The sequence below is a fragment of the Trichosurus vulpecula genome, chromosome 1 (assembly GCF_011100635.1).
Source record: "Trichosurus vulpecula isolate mTriVul1 chromosome 1, mTriVul1.pri, whole genome shotgun sequence".
Lineage (NCBI taxonomy): Eukaryota > Metazoa > Chordata > Mammalia > Diprotodontia > Phalangeridae > Trichosurus > Trichosurus vulpecula.
The window spans coordinates 561234869-561248094 of NC_050573.1; the positions used below are offsets into that span (position 1 = coordinate 561234869).

Here is a 13226-nt window from a genome sequence, read left to right on the forward strand (position 1 = left end):
TTTGTTGTGGATATGATCAATTATGCTGATAGTTTTCCTAATATTGAATGAAGTTCTGGTATAAATCCTATCTGATAAAAGGATATTATTCTAATGATAAGTTACTGTAATCTTTTTGCTAATATCTTATTTAAAATTTTTTGCATCTATATTCATTAGGAAAATTGGTCTACAATTTCTTTTACTGTTTTGGTTCTTCCTGGCTTAGGAATTTACACTATATTTGTGTCATAAAAAGAGTTTGGTAGGACTCCTTCTTCACTCATTTTCCCAAATAGTTTATAAAGTATTGTAATTAATTGTTCTTTAAATGTTTAATAGAATTCACATGTAAAACCATCTGGCCCTGGAGATTTTTTCCTAGGGAGTTCATTGATGGCTTGTTCTATTTTTTTTTTCTGAGATGGTGTTATTTATGTATTTTATTGCTTCTTCTGGTAATCTGGGCAATTTATATTTTTGTAAATATCCATCCATTTCCCTAAGATTATGAAATTTATGGCCATACAATTGGGCAAAATAATTGCTAAATATTGTTTTAATTTCTTCTAAATTGGAGGTGAATTCAACCTTTTAATTTTTGATACTGGTAATTTGGTTTTCATCTTTCTTTTTTTTAATCATGTTGACCACAGGTTAATTAATTTTATTGGATTTCGAAGGGGCGGAGCCAAGATGGCGGCTGGTAAGCACCGACTAGAGTGAGCTCCCTACCAGAGTCCCTCCAAAAACCTATAAAAATGGCTCTGAACCAATTCTAGAATGGCAGAACCCACAGAACAGCAGAGGGAAGCAGGGCTCCAGCCCAGGACAGCCTAGATGGTCTCTGGGTGAGGTCTATTCCACACGGAGCTGGGAGCTGGGAGCTGGGAGCTGGGAACGGAGTGGAGCAGAGCCCAGCCTGAGCGGCGTGGATCATCCAGACCAGAAGCCGGGCGCAGGGGGCCCTAGCGCCCTGAATATGTGAGCTGCGGCAGTTACCAGACCCCTCGACCCACAAACACCAAAGACTGCGGAGAAGGTTAGTGGGAAAAGCTGCAGGAGTGGAAGGAGTTCGCAGTTTGGCTTACAGCCCCGGGGGCAGCGGAGGTGGGGCAGCTACAGCTGTTGTTACTTCCGGCTCCAGGCCCACCTGGTGGGAGGAATTAAGTGGCGGATCAGAGCAGGAGTGCAACAGCCTGCTGAAGATCTAAGCCCAGTCTGGACTGGGGGTCTTTGGGGAAGGAGGAGTGCGGCTCTGACAGAGCTGGCACCTCCCCCCCAAACGTAGAACATAGAACTCGTTAGTCTACAAGCAGTCATACCCCACTGAAAAACTCAAGGGTCAAGTTAGTTGGTTGGGAATATGGCCAGGCAGCGAAAACACGCCCAGATTCAGTCTCAGACTTTGGATTCTTTCTTTGGTGACAAAGAAGACCAAAACATACAGCCTAAAGAAGACAACAAAGTCATAGAGCCTACAACCAAAGCCTCCAAGAAAAACATGAACTGGCCCCAGGCCATAGAAGAACTCAAAAAGGATTTGGAAAAGCAAGTTAGAGAAGTAGAGGAAAAATTGGGAAGAGAAATGAGAAGGATGCGAGAAAACCATGAAAAACAAGTCAATGACTTGCTAAAGGAGACCCAAAAAAATACTGAAAAATACACTGAAGAAAACAACACCTTAAAAAACAGACTAACTCAAATGGCAAAAGAGCTCCAAAAAGCCAATGAGGAGAAGAATGCTTTGAAAGGCAGAATTAGCCAAATGGAAAAGGAGGTCCAAAAGACCACTGAAGAAAATACTACTTTAAAAATTAGATTGGAGCAAGTGGAAGCTAGTGACTTTATGAGAAATCAGGATATTATAAAACAGAACCAGAGGAATGAAAAAATGGAAGACAATGTGAAATATCTCCTTGGAAAAACCACTGACCTGGAAAATAGATCCAGGAGAGATAATTTAAAAATTATTGGACTACCTGAAAGCCATGATCAAAAAAAGAGCCTAGATACCATCTTTCAGGAAATTATCAAGGAGAACTGCCCTGATATTCTAGAGCCACAGGGCAAAATAGAAATTGAAAGAATCCATCGATCGCCTCCTCAAATAGATCCCAAAAAGAAATCTCCTAGGAATATTGTTGCCAAATTCCAGAGCTCCCAGATCAAGGAGAAAATACTGCAAGCAGCCAGAAAGAAACAATTTGAGTATTGTGGAAACCCAATCATAATAACCCAAGATCTGGCAGCTTCTACATTAAGAGATCAAAGGGCTTGGAATGTGATATTCCGGAGGTCAATGGAGCTAGGATTAAAACCTAGAATCACCTACCCAGCAAAACTGAGTATCATGTTCCAAGGCAAAATATGGAGTTTCAATAAAATAGAGGACTTTCAAGCTTTCTGAGTGAAAAGACCAGAACTGAATAGAAAATTTGACTTTCAAACACAAGATTCAAGAGAAGCATGAAAAGGTAATCAAGAAACAGAAATTGCAAGGGACTTACTAAAGTTGAACTGTTTTGTTTACATTCCTACATGGAAAGATGATGAGTATGATTCATGAGACCTCAGTATTAGAGTAGTTGAAGGGAATATGCATATATATATATATAAGTGAATGTGTTGTTATGTATATATCTATGTGTATGTGTATGTATGTGTATGCATGTGTATATATGTATATGTATATATGTGTTTATATATATATGTGTGTATGTATGTGTATATATGTATATGTATATATGTGTTTATATATATATGTGTGTATGTATGTATATATATATATATATATGTAAAAGAGAGAGAGCAGACACAGGGTGAGTTGAAGATGAAGGGAAGATATCTAAAAGAAATAAAATGAAATTAAGGGATGAGAGAGTAACTTACTGAGAGAGGGAGATAGGGAGAGATAGAATGGGGTGGATTATCTCGCATAAAGGTGGCAAGAGGAAGCAGTTCTATGGGAGCAGGGGAGAGGGCAGGTGAGGGGGGAATGAGTGAACCTTGCTCTCATCAGATTTGGCCTGAGGGGGAATACCATACATACTCAGTTGGGTATCTTACCCCACAGGAAAGAAGAGGGAGGAAGATAAAAAAAAATAAAAGGGGGGGGGATGATGGAGGGGAGGACAGATGGGGGTGGAAGTAATCAAAACAAACACTTTGGAAAGGGGACAGGGTCAAGGGAGAAAATTGAATAAAGAGGGATGGGTTGGGAAGGAGCAAAATGTAGTTAGCCTTTCACAACATGAGTATTGTGGAAGGGTTATACATGATAATACATGTGTGGCCTAGGTTGAATTGCTCAACTTCTTAGGGAGGGTGGGTGGGAAGGGAAGAGGGAAGAGAATTTGGAACTCAAAGTTTTAAAATCAGATGTACAAAAACAAAAAAAGTTTTTGTATGCAACTAAAAAATAAGATACACAGGCAATGGGGCATAGAAATTTATCTTGCCCTACAAGAAAGGAAGGGAAAAGGGGATGAGAGGGGAGGGGGGTGATAGAGGGGAGGGCTGACTGGGGAACAGGGCAACCAGAATATAAGCCATCTTGGAGTGGGGGGGAGGGTAGAAATGGGGAGAAAATTTGTAATTCAAAATGTTGTGAAAATCAATGCTGAAAACCAAATATGTTAAATAAATAAATTGAATTTAAAAAAAAAATTATTGGATTTCTCATAAAACCAGCTCTTAGTTTTATTTATTAGTTCAACAGTTTTCTGGATTTCAATTTTATTTATCTCCTTTGGTTTTCAGTATTTCTAATTTGGTATTTAGTTGGGGATTTTCAATTTGTTCTTTTTGTATCTTTTTCAGCTGCATGACCAATTCATTGATCTCCTTTATTTTATTCATGTAACCATTTAGAGATATAAAACTTCCCTAAAAACTGCTTTCACTGCATCCCATAAGTTTTGGTATTTTGTCTCATTATTGTCATTGTTTTGAATGATGTTACTGAGTGTTTCTATGATTTGTTGTCTGACCCACTCATTCTTTAGGATTAGATTATTTAATTTCAAATTAATTTTCAGTCTATCTTTTTATGGCCCTTTATTACAAATAATTTTTATTGCATCATGATCTGAAAAAGATACATTGACAATTTCTGCCTTTCTGCACTGGATTGTGACTTTTTATGCCCTAGTACATGGTTAATTTTTGTTCATGTGCCATGTACCAGTGAGAAAAATGTATATTTCTTTCTATGCCCATTTTCTCCAGAGGTCTATAATATATACCTTTTCTAAAATTATGTTCACCTCCTTAACTTCTTTCTTGTTTATTTTAAGATTAGATTTATCACGTTCAGAGAGGGGTTGGTTGAAGTACCCTACTACTACAGTTTTTCTATCTATTCCTTTAACTTCCTTAATTTCTACTCTAAGAATTAGTATGGTGTACAACTTGGTACATAGTTGTTCAGTAATGATATTACTTCATTGTCATGGTACCTTTTGGCAGGATATAATTTCCTTCCTTATCTCTTTTAATTCGATCTATCTTTGCTTTCTATTTATCTGAGATTAGGATTTCTACCCATGCTTTTTTTTAACTTAAGCTGAAGTATAATATATTCTACTCCAGCCTTTTATCATTTTCCTGTGTGTATCCCCCTCTTTCAAATGTGTTTCTTGTAAACAACATATTGTAGGATTATTTTTTAATCCATTCTGCTATCTGCCTCTGTTTCATGGGAGAGTTCATCTCATTCACTTCACAAATACAATTACTATCTGTGTATTTTTCTTCATCTGTCCCCCCATTTATGCTTTTATTTCTCCCTTGTCCATTCCCTTCCTCAACAGGGTTTTGCTCTTGACAACCACCTCCCTCAGTTTTCCCTCCCTATCAATGCACCTCTGTTATCTTACTCTTTTCCCTTACTACTTCTTCCCTTCCTTCTAAAACCTCCCCCCTTTTCTTTCTCCTTTCCCCTCCTACTGACTGTAGGACAAGTTTGATTTCTATACTTATCAGAGTATATTATTCCTTCCTTTTACCAAATCTGATGAGAGTATAGCTCAAACACTGCTCTTCTCCCTGCCTTCTTTCCCTCTGCTATAATGTTTTGTCCCTCTTCATGTGATATAATTTACCCTTTTCTACCTCCTCCTTACCTCTTCTCCCAGAACAATCCTTTTGCTCCCCTTAATTATGTTTTTATATCATCACATCAGCTAATTTATACTCACACCCTCTGTCTATGTATATCCCTTTTAATTGTCATAACAACTATCCATTCTCAAGATTAACATAAATAAACCATGTATAAAACAATAGAATCTTATATAAGGATGGAAACAATTTGCCCTTATTGAATAATGAGGTTTCTCTCCCCTCTTTTCCTTTTTATGTTTCTCTTGAGTTTTGCATTTGAAGATCACATTTTCTGTTGAGCTCTGGTCTTTTCATCAGGAAGATCTGGAATTCCCTAATTTCATTGAATGTCCATCTCCTTGCCTGAAAAATATGCTCACTTTTGCTGAGTAGTTGATCCTTGGTTGTAGTCCAAGCTCCTTTGCCTTTCAGAATATCATTCCAATTCCTCAAATCTTTTAATGTAGAAGCTGCAAGGTCCTGCATGATCCTGACTATATTTCTTTGGTATTAGAATTTGTTTTTTTCTTTCTGGCTGCTTGCAGTATTTTCTCCTTGACCTGATAATTCTGAAATTTGGCTACAATATTCCTTGGAGTTTCCAATTTAGTACTTCTTTCAGGGGCTGATCAATGAATCCTTTCAATGACTATTTTACCCTTTGGTTCTAGGACCTTGGAGAAGTTTTCCTGGATGATTTCTTGGAAGATACTGTCCCAGTTATTTTTGTCATCATTGCTGTATAGTAGACCAATATTTCTTGGATTATCTCTCCTGGATCTATTTTCCAGGTTAGTAGTTTTTTCCAATGAGATATTTTACATTTTCTTCTATTTTTTCATTTTTTCCCTTTATAATCAAGATTTTATTAGTTCATGTGGTAATTGATACATAGACACCATGAATAAATCGTACATTTAAAATGCTAGAAAAGTCTAAAAATTACGTAGTCATACTCCTTTTCTGGACTGTTATTCCAGGGACTTTCTTACTTCAAGTCTTGAGGCAACTCTCCTTAAGAAGACATTATCAAATACTAGCATCCTGAATACAGATAAGGTATTAGGTCTTTTACAAAGAAAAGTTCCACTAATTCTGTATTTGATAAAACTACATTCATTATACACATTTTCCAATCTTTTACAGCACATTAATAAAGTTACTGGAAAACAAATTCTACCACCACTACAAAAGATGACAATGTCACAGTTTTATTTAAGAAGCAATTGTACCAAAAGACAAGGTGGATACAGATTAAATAAAATAAGAGCTCTGAAATGCATGGTCACAACTCCAAATTGCTATCTATGCTTCATTTAATATGATGTCAAAACTGACTATGGAATGTTAAGCCTATGCACAAGACAAACAACACCTCCCTAGTCAATAGTCTGTTAATTTCTGGCTGTATTAAAACAAAGAAACAAAAAACCAAAACAACGAGCAGCATATGATTTCACCTTTTTAAATAGAAATCTCAATAAAGCCAATTTAGATTGGCTTATGTTTATTTAAATGTTTTTAAAAATTAATGGGTTGAGGTTAGTTTGCCTCCTTCTTTAAGATGTGCTTCTACAGCTACTGAAAAACTGGCATTTACAAAATAGCTGAAAAAAATATTCCTCTGAATTGTACAAAGAGGGAGGTAACAAGGGTGATTCTTAAAAACACTTGGTATAAGATGTTAGCCATTTAATTCTTGCTGATCAGAGACCACAACATCTTCATTTTTGGTTTCTACATTTTCTGCAGGGAAGTCATCTTTACTCTCCCCTAGGTTAGTAGCTTCTGCTTGTTTTCCTTTCGCTCTTTTTTTTTCCTTCTGTGTGAACTTTTATGGTCTCAGATTTATCCTTCCCAGCTGTCTTTTTGGGCTTAGGTTCAACCTTTGCAAGGACTGGTTTAGCTGACAATCTGGCCAACCTCCTCTTGGGCTCCTCCCTTACTTCCCCTTCTGCAGGGCTGACCTTCCTCTTGGTCATCTTGTCTGTGTATTAGGATTAGCACCCTGTCCCCAGACATTGGCCAGCACCAGCAGGAGCAACTGGGCTCTGGGTTCAGAAGGAAATGGTCACTTCTCTGGTCTCCTGGGCCTAGACACTCCTCCTCCCATCACTGGGCTACTAGGACCTGCAGTGAGAGCCCTATTTTCTCATTCTTTAGATTTCTTATGACTGATTCTTGATGCCTCATAGAGACATTAGCTTCTACTTGCCCAATTCTAATTTTTAATGAATTGTTTTCTTCATTAGCTTTTGCACCTTATTTTCCATTTGGCCAAATTAACTTTCCAAGGAATCATTTTCTTCAATTAGGTTCTGTACCTCCTTAATCATTTCACCAATTTGATTTTTTAAAGATTTGTTATCATCAGTGAATTTTTTTCCCATTCTTTTTCTTTTGCCTCTCTAATTTGGCTTTTAAAATCCCTCTTGAGCTCTTCCAAGAAAGCTTTATGGGCCTGAGACCAGTTCATATTCCCATTTGAGTGTTCAGATGTGTTCTGAATTGGTATTTTGACCTTCCCTGTCTCCTTAGTAAGAATCTGTGGTCTTTATTTTTCTGGATTGCTTCTTCATGGTGGTTGTCTTTTTCCTGGCTTTTAAAGTGGATCTCTGCTTCTGGGGCACAGGGGTCTCTGTTCCAAGTTTCTTATGCCCGGAACTTGGGGCCTGGTTACTGGCTTTGTGTGTTGTGGCCTCTGGTTTTGTCAGCTAGAGGCTATATACTGCTGCAGCTCACCTGGTTCTGAGCTGGAGCTAGCTCGTGTGTGCCAAGGTTGAGGCCAGGCGAAGTATTTCTGAGTTTCCCTGGTGGTTACACTGAAGCTCCTGGTGTGAGGTGTGGGGGAGGGGTTGTCTTCCTGCTGGAAGTCACCTCTTCCCCTAGGGCTGCACTACAGCATGGGTGGTCTTAACCATTGTCTGAGCTGGTGTCTGTCACTTCCCCCGGCTGTGAGAAGGCACACCTGGGGTCCTCATGTTGGTGCTTGAGGGCTCCACCCCCTGGGGCTCAAGAACTATCACTGGTGTGCTGAGGTGGGGCTTCCTGGGATGCCTCCCTTCCTACACTGGTCTCCTGTCACCACAAGCTTCTGGTGCTAAAAGACTGTTGAACCCCTACTTCTGGCTCCTCTATTCCAGGGTTTTTCTCAGGGCAGTATTCTCTAGGTGATTCAAGGTATGGAAGGGAGGGTTGAGAGCACCTATGTTGTATTTGTTTATCATGGATCCTGGAAGTAAGTTCATGAATGTGAGTTTCTTTGTTTTTGTTTGCTTGTTTCTGTAAAGTCTTAATTTTTATATGTTGTGAATAGTTGGTTTTCTGGCATTCCAAAGGAAATAAATTTCACAATTAATAAAATATGTTTATCTGAATCAATGAAGTAATATGAAGCTTACAAATGTTTTCCCAGAAGGAAATCCTGGAAGTGAAAAAATGTCATAGACATACCAAAATCCTATGATTCAAATGTCTCCAACCTGATATTTCTGGGTACTAGAATCAGTAATTAATAATAAAAATAAATTTTAGTATTTGGAAATCCTAATGTGATTTCAGACTTTGTTTACCTTTTACTAGTGGCTTATGCCTCCCCCGATGGGGTTCTCTAAAGTCAGGATCACACATTGTAATAATGGTTATTTGAAATTCACAAAGGCTGCCTTATTTTTTCACCCTTTAACAACCTTATCCCCTTCATATTTCATGGAATATATAAAAACACAACCAATTTCCTTAGCCTTCTAATTCTTTTGCTTATTATGGCCTTTGACTACTAAGGCCCTAACTAGGTATATCTGATTCAGCTAATAAGTAAAACAACTGCATTTAATACTTCATGGAATGTTATTAATTCATCAGAATGTTTCGGAAGGAATTTTAACTGATACATTTCCTTTTAACGAAGGTATGGAAACTGTTACCTATGTACAAAACCAAGAGAAAGTGATATAGTTGTTTTAGCAGTTGTCATTTTTCTGTGTGATATTACAACATCTGAAAGACAGCTTTCAAGATGATTATTTAAACAAATAACACAACCTTGGGTAAAAGAATGAAACTAGTGGTATATTTTAAATTTTATTTTAGCTCCTTAATTTTGGGGCTACAGATTTTTCCTTTGATCACATTTTATGCTGATGATAATTTCTCAAAAGCCATTTGCTTTTTAGAACTTTAGGTTCTTTGAAATATTTGTTAAATGGGATATGTGTGTATGTACATATATGTTAGTTTCTTGTAACCTAGTTTTAAAATTTTAACTGACAATCTAAATTGAAGTTTTGATGATTTTGAGGGAAACGTAAAAAGCACATGTAAAATTAATTTTCTTCCTCTGTAACTTCTAATTTATCATCATCTTCTTCTTCATCATCTTGTTGATCTTTTCTTATCCAACTGGTGGGTATCTGCTGTCCTGTTCTAGGTATACATTTGGCAGATACAGATCTCTGAAGAGGGGATTTGGAGTTTGCTCGAACAATATCCAAATGTGTTGAATAGTCAGGTGGATAAAGAGAACTCTGAAAAATCTCTGTCATAAGTTCGTTCTAGCCTCCTCTTGATTTCACTTTCTTGTTCAGTTTGCTGGGACCCAACACAGTGGAGGGAAGGGAAACCCAAAGTTTGTCTTCTTGGATCCACTTGTGGATAACTCTTTATCTTCTTCTTCATCAATCTTCTGTATATTTTGGTAGACAACAGCGTAGAATTCTAAAGCTCTGCCACGGAATAGCATTCAATTGTTACAAATTCTGAAAATATATTCTTTATATCCTATATTTTTTTGCTTTTCAAAATTGTCAATTGTTTCCTCCAGATGCTGACTTGTTCTGGTAGCATCCCTCGTAGCTCTCTGTAATTCACTTTCTGCCTGTAATATAATACTCTGACCTAATGGAATCCACTGACGTGTCCTTTCCGGTTAATTGCTTAGCTTCTCTATTCTTTGCTGTTAGAGCTGCTTTGAGATCCTCCCATTTCATTTTCACAACAATTCCATAAGTTTTGAAAGGTTCAACTACTTTGGCTTCAAGTCTTTCAACCTCCGCTTGCCTAGAATCCCGAAGTTTGGAGAACTCATCGGCAAAGTTCTTGAGGCAGCGCTTCAGGTTGGGCATCTCGGTGGTGGCATAGGCGTTATCTTTTTCACCAGGAGGTCGGCTTTGTCCCGCAGCCGGGCCGTTCTCCCCGCAGGTACGCTGCGAAGATCTGGCACAGCTCCCCGAGGTGCTTCTCCACGTTGGAGATGACATCCTGCAGCTGTCCAGTCTGGGCGTCCCGCTTTCCAGACTCCGCCTCAGCATGTCTCCTCGCGAGAGCTCGGACCGGAGATGGAGCCCGCAACGGGCCCTGCGCGGGAGCCGCCGCAGCTCGCGCTGGGACGGGACACCAAGGCGAGTTTCAAACCTTAGGGCCGGCAAGCCTCAGGAGTAGCTGGCGCCACATCCGCAGGCCCTGCGCTTCTCTTTCACCTAGCTCCGATAGACTTCCGTCCTGCGCTGAGAGGCCTGAGGATCACCACTGCAGCCGGCAATTCAGCCCCGGGCCTGCTCCCACTCTTGCTCCAGTATGGTTCAATTCCGTGCCCTCAGTGTTCTCCCAGCCAGTCCACTGGCTGGGTTCCACTGCTGCTCCCGCTCTGGTGTGGTTGGGTGCAGTTCCGCGCACCCAGTGCTCCCCCAGCCCACAGATCCATAGCGTTGACCCTGCGGACTCTCTTGGGCTGGAAATCTGCCACAATCAGTCCCCTAGCGGCTTCTACCTCTCCCAAATCTGCTCAGATTCACTTTTTTAGAGGTTATCCGGCAGAATTTGCAAGAGAGATCCGCCAAGTCCTTCCTTTCACTCAGCCATCTTGGCTCCACGAGTTTATAACTTTCGAGAGAAGAATTTCAAATGATTATCGTAATTTTCTCTAGGTTCTTTAAGCGATACTTGTGAAGGAGCAAAGGTAGAGGATGATGGGAGAGACACAAGGCTGAGGCTTGGCAGGTCAAATTTGGCAATGTACAAAGGCTAAGGGACTCGAGAAAGGAGGATAATGTAGAGGTGCAAAAGTTCACCGAAAGGTCAAGATAGGGAAGGAAACAGTATAGTTCTAGAACTACTATCATTGGGGTGGGGGGGAAGGGCGGAACTGAGGTAGCGAGGGACTAGAGTTCACAGTCTTTCCAGTTGTAAGACAGTTTCAGGTTGTAAGGTAGAAGGACATGTGGAATGAAAATAGATTGTAATCAGGTAAGGAAATTTCAGAGTTTACCAACTTGGAAGCGGACCATTTTAAGTAATAATTAAAGATCTGACTGTCTTTGTGCATGGCTAAGTTGGGATGGAGAAGTAAATCATGTTAAATATGTAAATCAAGGAAGTACCAGCTTAGAGTGTTTGAGAAAACATTAATGTGCATGTTGAAGCTCTCCAGAGTGAGGTCAGGAATTGAACAGAAAAGAGTGATTGTGAGCCAGGGATAGAACTTTTTGAGGAAAGAAATAAAGTACCTTGGGAGTTGGTAGACAACTGCCAGAATTTTGATTGGATAGTAGATATGGGTTGAGTGAACCTCAAAGGAGGAGGAGTTGGGGCAGCTAGGTGGCGCAGTGAGTAGAGCACCGGCCCTGGAGTCAGGACGACCTGAGTTCAAATCCGGCCTCAGACATTTGACACATGTACTAGCTGTGTGACCTTGGGCAAGTCACTTAACCCCGATTGCCCTGCCAAAAAGCAAAAAAAAAAAAAAAAAGGAGGAGGAGTTGCTTAATTATGGTGGTAGAGAGGGATCCTGGAAATTGCAAGGAGGAGGAAGGTTTGTTCCAACTCCCCTACAGTGAGTCAAAGAAAATGAATGAAGATGTGGTTAATATTGGAAAAGATTGTCAGTGACGCTGTATCATCCTGTGAGAGTCAAACACCAGTGAGAGCCAGAAGATGGAAGGAGTAAGAAATGAAAACGTTTAAGATGAAAACAGTGTTGCTTCCTGTGGAGCAAACATTCCAGAGACCATAGCTGAAGAAGTGATTATTTTTGAGTGGGACATTGGAGGGACAGTGTGATTGAGGGGAATCAGAACAAGGTTTGGGTGGTAAATGCAGAGGTGGAGAAGAAAGTGGACAATGGGGTTTGGATGATGACAGCTGGAGGTCAGAATCACTTGAATGGGGAGGGTATGATGAAGGGACAATTTTTTTTTAATAATTGAGGAATAATTTGGTAAGTTTTACTGAGCTCTATGAGAGAAGAAACTTTCAATTCACCTTTTCATTCTCTTTCTACTTCCCTTCCTTGTACCTACTATGTGGTATTCTGATCATAATAGCTAGCTAATGAATGCTTGTTGAAGTTAAAATGAAATTCTTAAAAATAATCCAGAGTCTCAGTAAAAAGAACTAAAGAAGGACATTTTTATGATCTCTGGTTGAACTTGTCATAGGAACCCAAGGTTGATATGATTAAGCTACCTAAATACTTTTGCCATAATGAATAAATCCTAGACAGAGACCAATTAATTAATGTCATTCTGAATAAGGATTTATTATTTTTTACACTGTGAAAGATATATCAGATAGCACAAGCTGTTACTTTTGAAAGAAAGTCTCTCTAAATAGCCAGATGACATAAAGGGGTGGATCCTTCAAGATGGTATACCATCTGGACTGACTAGCACGTAAAACAAGCATCAACAAAGTGGAAATTGGCAAAGATAAATAGAATTGAATCTCTCAAGAACAACAGTGGAGACAGCTGGTGTGGCAGGTCAAAGCTGAAAAGCTCCAACAGGAGATAAATGATAGCAGATGACCTATTAAAAACAGAAGGAACATGACACCTGGAACTGAGGTTGTGTTGAAGACAGTCAATCATATGGTTTTTAATGACAAAAAAATACCTCCTGGCCGAACAGAGTAGTCATCATTTATCAACAAAAAGATAATGATGTGAAGTGAGTAAAGGGATGATTTCAGTCAAAAAGGATCATTCATAGGCATGTAAAGAATATACCTCCTTTCTCCCCAAAAGTAATGCATGTAACATCTACTCTTTTTTCCAATACCTTTTTCCTGTATTGATATTTTATTTTTTTCCCAAAAGATGTCTTTGGAAATTTTCGCTTATAATAGAATCTGGTTTTAACCTTGGC

At 39.2% G+C, this 13226-nt stretch overlaps 1 pseudogene; it reads right to left on the reverse strand.

Moving 5' to 3' along the window:
• Nucleotides 1–9410: 9410 nt before the first annotated feature.
• LOC118834952 lies at nucleotides 9411–10394 on the reverse strand (annotated as a pseudogene).
• Nucleotides 10395–13226: the final 2832 nt, after the last annotated feature.